Source organism: Strix uralensis, chromosome 1 (assembly GCF_047716275.1).
Source record: "Strix uralensis isolate ZFMK-TIS-50842 chromosome 1, bStrUra1, whole genome shotgun sequence".
Taxonomy (NCBI): domain Eukaryota; kingdom Metazoa; phylum Chordata; class Aves; order Strigiformes; family Strigidae; genus Strix; species Strix uralensis.
Window position 1 is genome coordinate 37,469,024 of NC_133972.1, and position 12,559 is coordinate 37,481,582.

Genomic DNA, 12,559 nt, shown 5'->3' on the forward strand with positions numbered 1-12,559 from the left:
CAGAACATTTTTAAATGAGAGATTTACTGAGTCAGTTACTGCACAAAACTAGCTATAGGGAAAGTTACATTGTACTGATGAAAACAAAATGTCCTATGTTACATTATAGCAAAGTTAACTTAGAACCATCCGCTGTCACAGAACTTCAAGCTGGGCTTAATGCATTGAAAATAATTAGTTTCATTTTTGATCTGAGGTTGTGCTTTGCTTAGAGACATATCAAGAGCTCAGAGATATATCAAGATTAGCTGAGGATGTAATGTTAAATTCCAGTCAATGCATAGGCAGAAGTAACAAGACCACTATCCAAAGAGTCTGGTGGTTGTGTGCCAAACCACTGAGCAGGCACCAAGACCAGGGGCCAAATTTTTCACCACATGAGTATGCCCCGCTCCTGCCAAAGTCAGTGGGAGTAGCATGCCTACGTTGCAAGGCAGAGCATTTGACAAAGAAACAAAAATATATTTCTGCAGAAAAATCTTTCTTGTGTTCTTTGCAAGTATTGTTTGGGGTTTTATTTTATAAGCCTGCAAAGCTGCAGGATATTGAGAAAATAGATATTGGATGAAATCCCGGTTCCACTAAAGTCATTGGGAAAATTCCTACTGGCTTCCCCAGGGTCAGCTTCCATCTAGGGTACAGTCCCTTGTGTATTCTTTCTTGGTAACACCCAAATAAAATGTGCTTTGCTTACAAATCAAAACATGTTTGGGTTTTTTTTTTTGTTGTTGTTGTTTTTTTTGGTTTTTTAAGTTGCTAGCTCTTTCAGCTCAGCATGGTAGCTGAAATACAAGCTGTGCTCTTTGCATCTCGTATTATTACCTGTCATAAAGAATCCACTATTAGGGTTTAGCTGGCAATTCTGTTGCTGATACACAAAGCAGATGAAAATCCAGATTGTTCTTCCAAATCTGTTTTAGCTGTATGTTGCTGATATAATAGCTTTTGTGGTGGTGTTAGAATAGTAAGCAAATATGTACCTCCATCAAAATTGCCAGATCAGAAGCCCAATGAAATCAATGGGATGGACTCCCACCTAGTAGAAAATTAATATACTCCATGTTGCTATAATTTAATTTCTACAGTCCTACAGTTGAGTTTACTGCAGCAGCTATTCCAGTGTGCCTGATCTCTGCAGGAGTTTTCTGAATGACTTCAGTGACAGCAGGACCAAGCCTTTGACAGTTGACACCAATATCTGCAGACACACACAGGAAGAAGCTTGAAAGTATTTTTTCAAACAAATGTGACTTTAAAGAACCCAAAGTAGAAGACAAATATTCATGGATATGAGCATTTCTACAATACCACAGTAATTGAGAGAATTCTGTTTTACCTACTGAGGAGTAAGAAATAGAAGATGAGAGAGGATGGGGAGGGAACAAGATAGGGTTCTCCGAGTATGAAGAAAAACTATTTTTCTTTTGCAGATTGACCAGTGGAGCAGGAAATGTCTCATACCTGACTTAAGAGTTTAAGTCAGACAATTTCTTTATACATGGAAAACATTCGTTTTCAAGTTATATGCAGGGCAGACAAACTAATTGACCTACATCTTAATCTCTATAGCTGTTGAAGAGGACCAGTACAACAACTTGTGGAGGGTGTCAGAAACCTTACATTTCTTTCTGTGAGAAATGCTTCTAACTTGATTTCTGTCCTGTTGGAACACAGTCAAGCTAAAATATTTCCTTTTGCCACAGAATGTCAACATCAAGTTAATAGTTGTTATTATTATATATAAAATAATTTCACATCAATCCACAAAAATTTGAAAACAAAATTACTAAGAGGAAATAAAGCAATTCTTTCACATTTTTTTAATTAAAAATGTTATTGAAATCAAGTCATTCCCATGTAATTCATATTTTCTTGAAAGCACTGTTCTCTTAAAATTGTTTGACCCTGTCTATTTATAGATATGGTTTGTTCTGCTCTTCTTATTTGTTTCTTTTTGCATTACTGCTCAAATAATTTCAAATTGTGATTTATGCTTATATGGCAACACAAAGGATTGAAGCCAGTGACATCTATTAAAATAGCCTGTGTCAGAGATTATGCTGTATTTACCTCATCCTGAGGCATTTTCCTGTGATCTCTTTGAATTAATCTAATTTGAAAAATGTTGTTCTGGAGTTAAAGTACACTGAATAATAGCCAGTTGTTTTGGAAACTGAATAACAAGAAATATCTTCAGCCATTTTTGTCAAGCTACTAATTGTTTTGTTTGTTTAAATTAAGAAAACTGTATGCCTACGGACATGTTATGAATTCTCAAGACGATACAGCATTCTCTCTGCAGCAGCAAAGATTAAAAAAAAAGTTCTGTTATTAATGCTTCTTTTCACCTATTTTCATAAATGGAAAGCTAAAAAAATTAAACCAAAAAGCACTCATTTATTTCCAAAAAAGGAAAGGCTGGTTTAGTGGCTCTCAGTTAATTGGAGGCCTTTATCCTGCTTGAAACAAGAGTGGAAGTCAGGGACATGGCTTGTCCTCAAGTGCTGGGGTGGTTATCATGAACCACCTCACAAGGAAACCTTAAACAGTTGGGTACCTTCCTTTTAATATGGATACTCTCTTGCTGACAGGCTCTGAGTTGAAGCATCATCATGTCTGTCCAAAACCACAGAATATTGTGCCTTGAGCTGGCATCACAGCAAAACCCTACTGATTCAGACCTGGAGTGACAACACTTACTGCTTTCTTCTGTGTGAACAAATGACACTAGAGTAGGCGCAGTGCTGACATGTAACAAGAACCAGCTGCTGAGAAGGGCATGCTCTAAATTGAATCAGACAAAAAGGAAAGCACAAGGATTATTTCTATTTTACAAATACAGAAGGAAAATAAGAGCCTTGTGAGAAGGCTCACATGGTCTCAATGTGCATGAATACCTGAAGGGAGGATGCAGAGAGGCCAGAGCCAGACTTTTACAGTGATGCCCAGTGGCAAGACAAGAGGTGATGGACACAAACTGAACCACAGGAGGCTTTGTCTAAACATCAGGAAACACTTTTTTACACTGAGGGTGACTGACCACTGGCACAGGTTGCCCAGGGAGGTTGTGGACTCTCCATCCTTGGAGATATTCAAAAGCTGTTTGGCCATGGTCCTGTGTAGGAGTCTGGGCCGCGCTGGGAGAAAGTTAGTGCAGACAGAAGAATGCAAGGACGAAGACAAGGCCAGCAAAATAAGGCTGGCAAAAACACACAAGATAGCAGATAAGTGAGAAACACCTGTGGTCAGCAAAAGCACACAAGTCTGAGCAAAACAGGGTATGAGATAAGGGAGTTTTGGCAAGTTTTGGGCTTTATGTGCTAATTGCAATTAACTAATGCAAATGCTTGTAGAGGTGCGTGAAGAGCGCGTGTAGATGACCTGTAGCCTATTAGAAGATAGATGAGTGCATGTACGGAACTTAGTAGAGTATAAATGTAACCAGAAAAGGAATAATATAATATAATAATAAAAAAGATGGACGACCTGATCATCACATTGGTGTTGCGTCGTTTCTGTTCCCGCACGGAGAAATAAGGACCCCGGCTAATGGTGACTCCGACAGTCCTGGGCAACTGTCTCTAGGTGTCCCTGCTTGAGCAGGGTGGTTGGACAAAATGACCTCCAGAGGTACCTTCCAACCTCAGCCATCCTGTCATTTTGTGATTCTGTCCATCAGCAAATCTGGAAGCTGACCCTGCCACTACTCACCCTCAATCCAATGGTGCAGGAAGCCCCTTAATCTCTGACTCTGAGCTTAAGTTATTTGTAGAATAGTTTATTTGCTCATTTTTATGTTATTTTCAGGGAACAACAGGTTCTTATTTAACAGACTCCATGACTTAATGAGAAGCAAATATTCTGATTCTTATATATACTTACATCTCTTTATGCTACTCTGGAAATGCAGGGGTTATACAGGAGCATGTGGTATAGAAACAACTTACCTTGTCATGGAAATGCTCCCTCTTATTTTTACATCTTCTGATGGCACACTAGTTTCAGTCGCGTATTCCTGGTTTATAGTGATACAAGAGAATATAGCATATATAGATGGGCTCTTTTTTATTTAACTTTAAATGTGACTATGAGTTTGATTTAGTAAATTTGTGTTGTATTTCACTAGCTGTGCAGATTTTACTCTGGTGAATGTTTTCTGGGTTTTTTTCAAGTTGTGATGTCCTGTTTTCTTCTTCATCAATGTTATATAGATAGGGCCATATACAAATATGTATCTGTCTTTGCATTCTAGGAAGATTTCACAAAAGGCTTTATTTAGATCCTAAACAAGTAAGAACATCTTTTGGTTGGCATATTTAAATTATTTGCATGCTTAACTGGGGCAATTGCACTCTTCTCTGAAAGTGCAAATATTCCTTCTAAATCACTAACCAGAAGGACGAATGCTAAATAATTTGAAGCAATTCTAAAACAGATATAATATAAAAAGACAGTCTCCTGTAAAAAACATGGGTTTTTTTTCTATATTCTTCAAATTCCATATAATCTAAGTCTACAGTGAGGGAAACCATAAATGAATTATGAATGACAAGACAATCTTCCAGAGTGATGGTCTTCCCTGAGGTACTACAGCTCTGAGAAATAGCTGACGAAAAAAAGCTGTATGTGATGTTGTAGGAGTAGGCAAAGTTAAAAACCATAATTATTCTGTAGTTAAATATGGGTGCAGGAGGCTTTTATTCATATCCATTCCCACAGGGTAGATTCTTGGGTGATAGATATCTCATTGGTTCAGCTCCACCAGATTTAAAATAGATTAATGCACTCAATGCTTAATCTTAAGTATATTTAAGTCTGTAAATGACAGAAATGTATTTGTATGATCTATGTTGAATTGCATTTGACCACATTAGATAGGAACCAATTAAAATATTCTTATTTCAGTGATATTTTATCTTTTTTTTCCAATTCCCAAATATCACTGAAGAGTAGGCAGAAATCTATGGTGTTATTTCTAGAGTGCTGTTGAAGGGAGATGAGGTACCATGGCCAGAAGGAAAATTTTCTGTTTGTTATGTTTAAGTGACCTCTCTTTTTCTCTCCAAAATATTTTTTTTGCATCTATTTCTAAACTGTCACCATTTTTCATGTAAGTGTCTTGCAAGCATGATACAATTTACCTTATATTTTAATTTCATTTAAAAAATAACTTTAAAGTATTTTTTAAAAAATTATATGTACATTTAGCATTTCATTTTCAAAAGGAAAATACTGTTTTGGGGGCATTTAATTTAGATTAAAAATTACTTTTTGAGAAAAATATACAGTTCAACTGCATTAACAATTATTCCTAATACACTTGGGAGAAAAGGCTCATATTGAATGTACTAAAAGGGAAGTACCCTGAAATGGCTAGCCAGTCACAAAAATAGTTTCCACATATTTTTTTTGTTCATGGTAGTGTTAAAGCAGTCAAGAGATGCAAAGCATAATCAGTGACTGTGTGTATGGTTTAATCCGAGAGCTTGGAACAATGGTGAGGGAAATCATGCTTTTGCAAGAGACAGTCTATTCAGGCCCAGTGAAACAAGAAATGTCAAAAGGAAATGGGAATGAAGTCTCCTAGAGATGGCTGAGATGGCCTAAGGCAGTGCTCTGTCTCCCCTATTAAAGGTCTGATGAAGGCTTGCTCACTCGGTCTCAGAGTGGCACAGTCCCAGCTCTGAAAGAAAATGTCAGTCCCATGAAGATAACCTTCTCCATTCCATCAGAGGCTGCGGTGCTTGCTAATGTATTTTAAGGAAGGCATGAGAAAGTCTGTGAAAGCTTTTAAAATACACATTTCTTAGACTACTATTGTTTTATTTTAAGATGCTTTGATTTTCTCTCTATACACGAAAAAACCCCCAACCCTCAAAAATTATTACGCACTAATAAGGAGTTTTTAAAGTAGTTTGATGTAATTACCATATCGAGATATAACACAAAATGTCAAAAAACGTATCAGGAATGCATGTTGGGGAATGAGCTTTGAATCAAAAACCAAAACACAGCTCTGTGATCACCTTTTCAAGATGGAAAGCTCTACACAGAAGTGAAAATACTATTGCAATATGACTGTTAGAAATTATTACAAAATCAGTCTTTGCTATTAGCTAGTACTCACTGTTCTGCTCGTTGGGAAGGTATGGGATTTTTTTGGATTGCTCAACTACAGTAATTGCTGCCAGATGGATGCAATTTTAAGACCATTATTTGTAATCCTTCCTGTGCCCTCAGTATTTTATCTTGAAACAATTGCAATTAAGATGTTCCTCGGCAGTTTTTTGCTGAGACACATTATTTTCTTGCTCACCCAGGTTAAAACGCTACTAAATTAATCATTGTACAATTTAGCTAAGGAATACAGCTTTGTTGATACACTGTTATTTTTAACGTTTAATTAGAAGGAGTCAGAGAGCTGATTAGCAGTACAGTATGATGGCACAGATCATTAAGACTCAGATGCAAACCTGAGTGCACTATCTTGTTCCACTAAGTGCAGGTGGCAATTACCTGAGTAAGCAGAGCTCGTCTGGCACAAAATGCAGCAGTACCTAAGTGAGGGAAGATTTTGACAATGGGACCTGGTTTCTTTGTCAGATGTGTGTAAATTGATCTCACTGAAACCCATGGGAACCACATGCTCCAAGGGCAACCAGCAGTCCGGAGGACTCAAGGTGTGTCTCTAGGGATAGTTGTTTCAGATACACTTGCTCTTCAGAGCTGTAAGGCCAGAATTTTAACTTATAATATTACATCTATAGCATATATTCATATAAAGTCCAGATATGATTTTATTAGGTGAAAAATGAGCCAGGGTGTCTTTGGCCTCCTTCTGCTGTTAATACTGGCCATTTTTACATAAACTCCCCAATCCCATGACAGTGATGTTACTGGACAACTTTCCCAGCCAGACAGCAGATCTAGCTGCTACTGCTAAACCGTCATCAATATACAGAAATTACTGACCAAAAATTATTTAAATTTCATAGATGGATGTACTAGAATTTTAGTGTAGCAATATACCCTGTGTTGTTTCAGCTGTAAAAACTAATTGTAAATGTTGACCAACTAATAGCCATTACACAGCTATACCAAATTCCATTTACATTTCATTCAGTAGAAAGATTTCTACCAACCAGACAAGGAATTGGATCAGACTATAGATCTTTAATAAAATTGTGTTACAGAAACTAACAGTTTGCTGGGTGTAGTCCAAGAAAAACTATAATTTCCAGGCATGTTGACAAATCACTCCATGCCCTCTGAGCTTTCCATTTTGGACTCCTTTCTCACTTTCTCCATACAGTGTGTTTCTTATAAAAGTGATTATTATAGTTTGGCAGAGAAAAGGAGTTGATGGAGGCATGTACAGTTGAAGGAAAACCTTTTTGTTAACCATTAATTCCTATTTTTGCCTAACATTGAAAAAATGGGAATAATTAAAGTTTAGTCCCAAAATACTTCCATTTTTATTTGGAAATTTTTATGATTTTTTTTCTGTCCTCTACCTTGGGCATAAAAGTTTAACAATTGTCTTGCAAAAGTATAATGTAACAAAAGAAAACCCATTTCCAAATCTTCTCAAGTAACAGTCCAGAAGCCCCATGCTAAAGGACTTTGCTAGACACAGTGCATGTCTTCAGCGGAAAAAATTACTCAGTGGGAGATGGATTCTGATCTAATTAAAAGAGCTGGTAAAGGGGAAATAACCATGCTCCTTATTCATCTGCAAAACTATCCTAACAGGATTCAGGTTAGGGCTTTTAACAGGGTTCATCCCAGCTGTTATCTCTTTCATGAGTCATCCAAAGAATATGAACGGGCAACAGCTGGAGCCTGGACTCTGCCTAGAGTACAGTGTATCAGATGCCAAAAATGGGAGCAGATACTGGTCCTGAGGTTCTTGAGTGCTATTTTCTGGGTTGGCACTATTCCTAGTTAGTGTAGCAGCATAAATCTCTATCATGCATGAGTTATACAGTCTGTCAGGCCACTTAACATGTGCCGGTTTGTTCTAACGCCTGTGCAGGCCATGCTCCCATTTAGGCAAATGTGAGCATTGTGAATCTACATGGTGGAGGCTGTAATGACTCTGTTTCAGAAAAAGCCCTTTACCGCATACTTACAGTATATGTAACAGTACATTTAACCTGTACATGTGTTAGGTTCATTCTCATTCAGGAGGGTGTTATTCATAAGGTGAAATTTGAACACGCACTTGAGTGCTGTACTGTATGAACACTGATATTACTAAGACACCTTCTAACCTTTATTACCTGAATGTGCTGCAGGATTCTAAAATTTATGGCAGATCTATAACATACTGAGGCATTTTAGGTTTGAGAATGCTTGAGAATACCTGTACTGTAAGAAAATATTTTGACTGCGTTCAGATTGGAAGGGTTTAATTGAATCTTGATGTAATGGACTTCTGTGGAATATGAAACTTACCCCGCAAAGAGAAGGCCAGAGACTGAAAGATGGCAGAATGTCAGACGGGTTATGTAAGTCATGCAATTCAAAGAGCACTTTAATTTACTATCCTGCAGAGACTGTTTATACATTCTGTTTATATAGTAAGACAGTAATGATGTTATCTCACTTTTGCTTTGTTTTGAACATCCAAGGTTAATGTATTAGACCAAAAAAGGTGACTAAGTCAGGATTTTTCCTGGGCATTACATTGAATGAATTATTTGGAATAGAGATTTATGTTCCTCTTTTTATTTTGGATCAGTATGCTTAGTGTTCATCCCAACCAGCAGAGTAAATCGGTAGAGACTTCTTGCAATCAGAAACAACATAAATGTCATTTGAAAACTGCTCAGTTTATTGCAGAGGACAAGATGAAAATGAGATGTGTTTGGAAGATGTCAGTGAGATACTTATGGCACAGCTGGTGCTAGGAACTGTATCTGGTAACTTCTGCATGCTCACACCTAGTATGGTAGTCCGTTATTTAAAGTGCAATACCTTCAAGACTATAGGTAGGTTTCGGAAATGCCTGAACAAAATGCTCACTGTCTCATTAGATTTAAGGATTACTGAGAATAAGAAAGCACTGAATAGCAATTTATTTTTTTTTAATTTGTAGAGCTGCTATAAGCATGCTATATACCCCTATAACACATCTCCATAACTTCACAGCTTGAGAAGTGGAGCTATGAGATGTACTATAGAGCTATGGCATAAATTCTCTCATGGTTCAAAATGAGAGTGAAAAATTCAAAGTGCCTCTATTTAGTGTATTACTGCAGATCATCTTCTTGGAAGTCATCTAGGCAAAGGTCCTAGATAGAACCTTTCTTTCTGACTGAGATCCAGAGATGCTGTGAAAATCCTCCTCTCCTGTCCCGATTTTTTCAGAGCATCCTCTCCTACTAAGAAACCTAAAGAGATGCTAAGATATGAAGTTGTAGTACACACATCAGGCAGAGAGAAGCTGGAGAGTTCAGCAAGGACTCACTCCTTCAGCATAAGACCCTGTTCCTGCCTCAGTTTCTCATAAACAACATACATAATAATTTAAGCAATCAGGTTGCTGAGGGGAGCATATTATTTGGTCAGACATAAGTCAGATGAAACAGGGTCAACACAGATCTCTGTTTCTGCTGATGCACAGGTTAAAGTGCACAAGGCAGTCTTTGCCCCAACACTTTTTAACTCACAGCCCTTTGGCTTCAAAATGAAAAGGCCTCAGCAAGGTTTTTCTGAATTTTCTATACCACACTATTTCTTCTTTTCCCTTCTTGTGGAAAGGATGGCATTATGTGACCCTTCTCTTCCCCTCACATATTCAAAATATTCATGTGTTAAGAGCTTTAGTTTGTAGTGAGTCCATGCATACTTGCAAGGATAAGCAAGAGACAAAAAGACCCTGCATTACTTTCCGAATACTCTCATTTGCCATCCCCTTCATGCCCTACTGAACTGTCCCATCTTCTCACAGTCCCAGCCCACCAAAATAACCACTGATTCCTCCTAAACTCCTTTAACCGCATGAGCACTGCTGACACTTCCCAGACCTGTCAGTCCCCAGTAATCCCTCTCTGGTCTCCTCCTCACCCTTTTCCAACAAGTTATGCTGTCATCATCACAAAATTGCATTTGCTATCCCCATTAGGACAAAAGTGGGTAGAAAAATGTAACACTTGCGTACATTGTTAAGAAGACTAGTATTGGTTTTTTTTCCTTCCTCATGGAAACAAATACAACAGGTTCCATTAAAATGTTCCCACTCTATGGCTTTTAACATAAAACAATATCTCAGCTCAGAATGGTAAGTTGCTGGCCTCCAGCCTTGTCAGTCCCCAGCCCTCTTTGCTTCTGCCCTCCAAAAGCATATAGCTCCAAGCCTTCCTTCTCCATGGTAGGGAGAACTTCTTTCTTCTTTAATCCTGAATCCCATGGAAACCCCATGTCAAGATCATTTTCCTTATGTCTAGATCTTACTCAGCAGGGTACAATCCTAGACAGATACCATCTCCAGAAAACTCTCCTTTAACAGCTTAAATTACTTCCTCCTACTAAGCAGGGAGAGCTCCCTCTCAAAGGAAACTTTACTGACAGGTCACCACTCGCCCAAAACACTTTGGAAAGTATGTACAGTTGAACTCTCTTATGTCCCTAGTCAAGAGCCTGTCCATCCTGTGAAAGAAGGTAAATATTTTAATGACTGTCTGATACACATATAATTACTGTGTACACACAGTGTTTAACCATACAATTCAAGACAGTTCCTACAGTAACCAGTTTTCCATTCTGCCCTAGATTCCCTAGTGGTTGACATCTCCTTTTAGTGAATCAGGGGTGATGGATCTACAAAATTCAACCTCTGGGTTACCCAATGTCATTTCATCTGATTTATGTTCCCCAGATCTCTATGACAGCCTGTTTAGCACAGTGCTACTGCACCAAGAAATGCAAAGGAACTGTTTTACAACTATTAAATTCATGTGTAACAGAAGAGTACTTGTTTTAATTAGGCATTTCAGTGCTGTATATTATACTCATGAACAGAGCTGCTGGGAGAACATGGGTTTGCAGATGTGTCCAAGGGTCTTCACTGGCAGGGAATTATCTGCTGCAGAGCCAGGGCATCACAGTTCCTGGGAAAACTTAGCCTTTTCTGATGATCATTTTTTCTTGCAATTTCCACAGAAACCATATTAATGTAGAAAGAGTGATTAAAAGGACATTGAAGTTGGATTAAAGAGAGCATCTTGGTTCAGTTACAGAGTGTATGTACAATGTTAGGCAAGTCACATTAAAGATGTGTATCCTTGTATGTAACACGGAGGTAAGTAATTTCACATGCACTCTTAATTAATGTTTTGGTGAGTAGTGGAAGACTTCGAATTTGTGCACAGATTTCTGATTTCTTCTACTGAAGGAGAATCCTTCTTCCATCTAATCAAGTTAGTAAAAGGTGCCTTGAGGGGAACAGACTTTCTTGCAGTTGTAGACAGAGAGGGTAGTTAGAATAAATCCAAGAAAAAGTATTTTACACCCACTTTTAATTTGGACTATATAGAGTTCATTCAATTTTCATTACCCAAACAAAACCTGAAAACGTGAAATTTGCCACCCAACATCAATGACTGTCACAAATCCTCTATCTTCTCTTGAATGAGAACGTGGCAAAAAGTTTTAGAATATGTCATCAGATTTTTTATGTGTTATAAACCAATACCTTAATGACTTGACCCAAGAAAAACAACTGTGACATAACAACCTTAACAGCCACATAAGTGCCACAGATCCTAGCTTTGCTGGGGCTGAGCTACCCATCCAGCAGAAAGTTTGTCTGAGTATTGCATTTTAAACAGACAAAATCAATGACAGTCCCTTATCTTCTCTCATACAAGATTCTGATGGGTTTTTCTTCCCATTTTAGAACATCAGTGCCTGCTAATTTAGAGTATGAACAAACTAAGGAGTAAAATGTACTGAGTTATTTTGCACAGAAAAGAGGGAATGTTCTAAAGGCTGTTTTGTACACATTTCTATAGATAGGATGCAATTGATACAGCTGGTTTTAGAATGAAATCAATGGTCATCTCTTTGTAGAACCCATGGCACTGTATCACCTCAAACACTTAAAAAGCATTTGTTAGAGTGCTGCTCTCCATTGCTTTTGCTTCAGTCAAACTTAATTGAAGGGATCCAGGTGACAAAACAGTGTAAAGAGATGGAATCTGCAAAGTCAGGTGAAGGCAGAAGGTGTCTGTGAAAAGAAGAGGATTTGCAAGCTGCCCTTGAGGCTGAATTTTTCCGTTTCCTAAAGAATGTCCTGGTAGAAGTCATTTAGTCTAGGTCATTTATTCCAAGATAGCTCAACTGATATTCCTTGGGACTGGCTAGAAAATAAATCCACAAGGCAAAAGAGTAATCCATCTTCCAAGATCACTCAAACTTCTGTTTATCTGCCCAAGACTGCTACCTTATACCTGCATATTAGTAACACCAATGTTTAGGGAGTTACTACCTCCCCTCCTGGAACTGCACCAACTTATTTCTCATCTTCTGAGTAGCCATAGGATGGCTGTACAGT